A 6,000-nucleotide genomic window follows, 5' to 3' on the forward strand; every position below is an offset into this window, starting at 1 on the left:
GGATAGCTAAGATGATTGTGCTACAAATTCTGTAAGTTCTTGGAACAAAATAGTTAACATTCTTGGATTGGAACAATTGTGCATTGTTGTTGATGTTTAGGAAAAGGTATGTAAGAAAACATCCTCAGAGCTATGCAGGACTATGTGTTCTTTCCCAGAAACTCTTACATTCTGAGCTGGAAAACTTTGTTCCTCACCATCTCCTAACCATTGTGGGTGTTCAGTCTCCAAGGACCAGCAAAGCTCTGGACATAAATGAAGAAGCCTTCCTAAACTGACCAGGCTCCAGCACCAGTCTCTCGAACAAATGCTACACTGATCTCTTCTGGTCTCCACTTCTGATTCCTCACTGCAGCAGGATTGGAGAAGACATCCTTCACGATTCCAGCAAGATGAGTAGTCACAGAGAGAAGGGCCTACAGTGAACTATAACTTTCATAGCAAATGACAGGGTTCAATGCTAGTGAATACTTTGAAATTATTCATGAGAGAGAATTTATGACTCAATTTTCATATGTCATGTCTTAAGATTGAATACAGAGAGTTTCTGTTTGACTGCAAAGACTCTATGGATGTAATGTATGTCTTAGCAAAGACGTCATCCACATCATAAATGGCCTATCTTTGCTTACTTGGGGGAACTTTGCTGTAGAAAACAGACTGGCCTTAAAACTGTGGCTTGGCCAAAGGTTTAAACCTCCCTCACAAATCCTGGAATCACAAGTCTGTTTTGTAACTTCATGCCTGATGAGCCTTGTCTGCTTTAGATAGGAAGCCCAATCATGGTGACTCGGTGATCCAGGGAGCATGGCCTCCCTGAAAGAAAGGAAAATTTCCTACCATGAGGAGATACTGTGACCTGAACCTGCGGGTCAGCACACCCCATAGCTGAGTTGGTGTGACAAGGTGTATGACAATTCTCTAAATTTTAATGACCTTAACATTGAAACTTTTAAAATTTTGTTGATATCAAGAGGCTCTTGTCAGGCTCAGGTCAGGCTGACTTCCAATAATTCCCCTTAGGGGAAAAAAAAAGTATCTGGAGGTGAATTTTAGCAGATAAACTATAGAAGGCACAAGAATAGCTCTGAGGAGACTTTAGACTAGAGAAATATGACAAAATGTTAAAACAGTACTTAAAACATTTACATAAAAAATGAGATGCTTAGAGGAACAAACTTCCATACTAAAGTCAGAGAACAGGCATAGGTACTATTAATTATAAACAGCATACAAATTATTTTTCAGTTTGTACTGATATATTGTGTATTTATGGTATTTATTCCATGAAATTAAACACAGATACATGCATGCAAAAGCAAATACATATTTATAAATGAAAATTTCCTTGTAGGGAGGATCATGGCATCTTCAACACACAGCTCATGCATTTGTCAGGAGAGTGACATCACTGAGTCACAGAAACCCTAAGTTCTGCTTCCCCTATACTGGACTGAAAGACAAAAGATCACTCCCGTGTTGAGAAATGGGCAGCAAGCTCTTCTCCTGGATGACCTTCAGTCTCATGTGGGCAGGTGAATGCGGGCCACAGGTGGGCTTCCTTCCCTAAAATTCCCAAAATCTCAACACAAGCCTTTGTCTCTGGGCTCTTCACCGGGTTCTTTCTCTGCCATAGGACATATAGAGGCTGGAATCACCCAGAGCCCAAGATAAAATATCACAAAAAGAAAAGAAAAAGTGAGTTGGAAATGCCATCAGACCAACAGCCATAACTCCATATACTGGTATCGACAAGACCCAGGACATGGACTGAAGCTGATCCATTACTCATACGTTGTTGACAACCAGGACAAAGAGAAGTCCCTGACAGATACAGTGTCTCTGGAGAAAACACAGAGGACTTTCTCCTTACTCTGGACTCAGCCACCCTGGCTCAGTGATCTGTGTACTTTTGTGCCACCAGTGTTTCCACAGTGCTGCACAGTCACCTCCTCTCTGTTCATAAAGTGAAGTTAGGGAGACTGTGGTTGGCTGTGACCACAAAGCCTGGCTCTACCTTGAGAAGTTCCTGCCTCTACAGGAATCACACAGTACATGACATGGCCTAGAAACCCCAGTCGGGCTCACAGTCCTGAAATCCTTGCCATGCTGGTCTCTGTCAAACTGAAGGTCACCTCAGCACCATGAGATTCCTGGTTTTTTCTTCAGTATATCTTTATGCTGGCAGAAATGCATCTTTAATTATTACATAATAACTGCCTTGGTTCTCTCAAAACCAGCAACTTTTTCTCACCTCTGAGCATTTCAGTGACTTCTACTACCACTTCTACTACCCAGTTATAAATGGCCTCTGCTGCCAGCTGACTTTCCTGTCTGGGGCCCTATCAGGTCCTGTATCATCGCACTTCAGTTACCTGTCCATCATCAGCCTGCACCACATTTCCTCAGCTCTCTCTCACAGCCATGTTTCTGCACAGTCAGTTCTGTCCTCCTGTGTCATTTTCTACCCAGTGGACAGTTTTTCCCAGGCTGTTTCTTGTGTGAAGAACATATGTCCCTTCCTCTTCTACAGGATCTCAACTTGATTCCTCTGATGAAAATATATTTCAGATACAATTCACTGTGAAAAAAAGATTTAAGTCATCTAGAATGGATTGAGGAAAATATTTTTAGCTTTTATTTGAGGGAGAACATTTTTAATAGAGGAACAAAACAATACAATACATGATGATTAATATCATTGCTGTTGTATTAAAGTCTTTGCATCAAAACTCAAAGTAAAAAAGTAAAAATTCAAGCCAGGAAGAAGCATGAGGAATGTGCATAAATAGTGAACAATCAGTGTAATAGAAGACATTAGTACCCATCGCTCACAGGCAGTTCCTTTATGATTTGCAGCCTCTTTCCAATTGGAAGACTCAGAATCTGTCTGAGTGGATAAAAATGATGCAAGCCAGAGCCACCTCTGGCCCTTTAAAATACCCCATAGCACCATTGTCGGTGGTCCACACAAAGTCCCACATTTGGAGATTTCAAAGTGCAATTCATGTGATACAGTATAGAGTGGTACTCATAGTTAAAGTTTATGACCGTGACAAAGCAAATATTCAGTGTTGGGAGCCGCGGCCGAGCCCGGTCGCCTTACTTGGCGGACGTGAGGCCTGTAGGAAAGAGCAAAGCCTGAGCTAGATTACCCCTCCCATCGAATGTGCTAAGATGGCGTTTATTTCCTGCTTGGTAAACAACCCGCCCTGTAAGATCTCCTGCTTCCTGCTTGGTAAACAACCCGCCCTGTAAGATCTCCTGCTTCCTGCTTGGTAAACAACCCGCCCTGTAAGATCTCCTGCTTCCTGCTTGGTAAACAACCCGCCCTGTAAGATCTCCTGCTTCACAACCCGCCCTGTAAGATAGTCTGCCTAGCAACAACTGATGTTAGCCAATCAGCCCGCATCGTGCGCTTTGAACTGATTGGCCACTGTAACCCTATAAAAGTGAGTGCCTCTCCCACCACGAAAAGAAGAAGCAGAAGAAGCAGAAGAAGCACGCAAGGAGCCGCGGAGAGCGGACCAGTAGAGGCTTCGGGACAGACTGTAGGGAGAAGCACGCAAGGAGCTGCGGAGAGCGGACCGGTAGAGGCTTCGGGACAGACTGTAGGGAGAAGCACGCAAGGAGCCGCGGGGAGCGGACCAACAGAGGCTTCGGCCGGGAGGATTCCCGGGGCAGGCTGTACAGAGAAGGAAAATAAAAGAAAAGGTTGTCCACTGCCAGACTTTGTTGTGTGTCCTTCCTGCCGGCCGGGAGTGACACCGACAATTCAGCAGCAAGTAATGGTAATAGAGCAAACAGGATCAAGGGGAATCTGCCTTCAGCTTCCTTATGCTTATTTCCTTCCAGGAAGATCAACACAGGTCACCCTCCACCCAGACACTAAAATGTGTGCAGTGTTCTTGTGGAGCCATAAAAATTCAGAGTTCTAGAGATTTTACTGACGACTGACACATAACACTCCCTACCCAAAGTGTACAACAATCCAAATCTCAGAAGGAAATTCAATGGTAAGCATGATGTTAGTTGCACCAAGAATCTAGGCAACATGCTACACACTACTTAGGGCAATTTTTAATCAATTGCAGAACACTGTCCGTTCAACAACCAAGCTTACATATATTAGGCAAAGTTCAACCTTGTGAATAGGATTTTGTTAGCACAGAACACTCAACCTACTACATGAGCTAATTTGGATGGTTTCCAGCCCTGTGAATCTATGATGAATGCTAAGTATTAAATTTAAAACCATCATTGAAGGATGACCATGGTTTTTAGGGACTTTGGATATGGGGCAAGGTGAATGTTCCCATTCTTTTCCCTCCCCCAATCATTATCTTCAAAGAACACAACAACTCAAACAAACACCGGAAAAACTGCAAGTATAACACTTCTATGAAATCTAGCTTATAACCTCCCCCTGTATGGGAGCAAGTTCAGAACATAGCTGATGGGGTGAGAGGAGATAAACACACAATGTGTGGGCCAAAGGAGGAGAATAAGAAGCCAGCCACTTCCAGTGCATGGGCTGGGAGACAGGAAGAGCCAAGCCCTGCCTTCCATCCCCACCCCTGTAAGCAATTGCCTAATCCAGAGAATCACAGGCCAAGAAGAACAGCAATTGAAGAAAATACAACTTAATGCTTATAGTGTTTAGAGTTTCATTGACCTTGCAGGCCTACAGCTGGTAATGTGATCATCTATTTAGCAGATGGTAACATGCAATATGGTATATATGAGGAATATTCTTCTAAAGGTAGTAGCCATTTTAAATCCCTATTGTCTTATTATAAATCTTGTGTCATTTTCATTGTTTTGTTTGGTTTGGTCTTATTTGCTGTGTGTTTTTTTATTTGATTCTATCTGATGGCATGGGCAGCTATTTCAAAGGTAACAAGATACATTACGGTAGTCATTTTGGATTTGATATTACCTTGTTTTGAAATCTTGTATTTTTTCATTGTTTTGTTTTTATTGGTTCTATCCTGTTCTTTTTTGTTTGATTTTACTATGTTTGAGGGAATGCACAACTAGTTGAAGCAAGAGGCATCATGCTAGTTACTGTTGATTTCTTAATAGCTTGATTTGAAGTTCTGTATCACTTCCATTGTTTTGTTTGATTGGATTTACTCTGTTTTAGCTTGCTTAGTTTTATTCTCTTTAAAATAAATAATAATAATAATAAAGAACCCTTGGATCTTCCCTGAGAAAACGTTGGAGCAGGGCTGTAGGCAGGAACAGCACAATCAGAGAGAGCCATGCTCACCAGGAACAGGGAACAGAGAGCTCTCAATGCCCGAGGCCTTAGATGCCCTCTCCCTGCTCAATCACCCCATGATTCAGGTTCTTCTCCTGGATGTATTTTTCTCTGTCAAGAGTGGATGCATCTTGCACATAGTTAGGGGAAGCCCTGTTACAAATGTGTCAACTGCCAACCACATACCTTGAAAAGCTGTGGGATCTGAATTAAAGGGGACAATTTCAGTCTTAGAGGAATGTAAGAGTTTCTGTGTTTCTCTTTTTACCCTTTGTCTTCTCAGAATAAGCACAGTAGTTCCAGAAACGTACGAGGGATTTTCTGGCCCTGCAACTATAGTGACCCCCAAAAATGGGGTTATGCAGATTTCTGTTTCCACCCATGTGGCCTCTGGACACCATCCTCACATAGCTATTCATGCCAGGTCCTCACTACTCACACACATCTCAAAGGCATGTGACACGGCTGGGATAGTGGCATCATCCACTGGGAATCACATCAGCTGGAAAGGCACCAGCACCAAGTTTACATATTGTGACAGAGAACTTGTGAGGGTAAAATCATGGAACTGATCACTGTAATATCTCTCTGTGTAAAAAAAGACCCAGCCTTCCTCCATGTGGGAGCTCAGCAGTGGCTCCTTGGGCCAGCAGTAAAGACACTGCTAAACCATGAATTCACTTTTTCAAACAATTTTCTCTACTATGCTTTCGGATCTTCAGAACTCTAAAGCTACA

This window comes from Cavia porcellus, unplaced genomic scaffold (assembly GCF_034190915.1).
Source record: "Cavia porcellus strain 051 isolate PalLab524CR breed Dunkin Hartley unplaced genomic scaffold, mCavPor4.1 scaffold_6, whole genome shotgun sequence".
In the NCBI taxonomy this organism is placed as follows: Eukaryota; Metazoa; Chordata; class Mammalia; order Rodentia; family Caviidae; genus Cavia; species Cavia porcellus.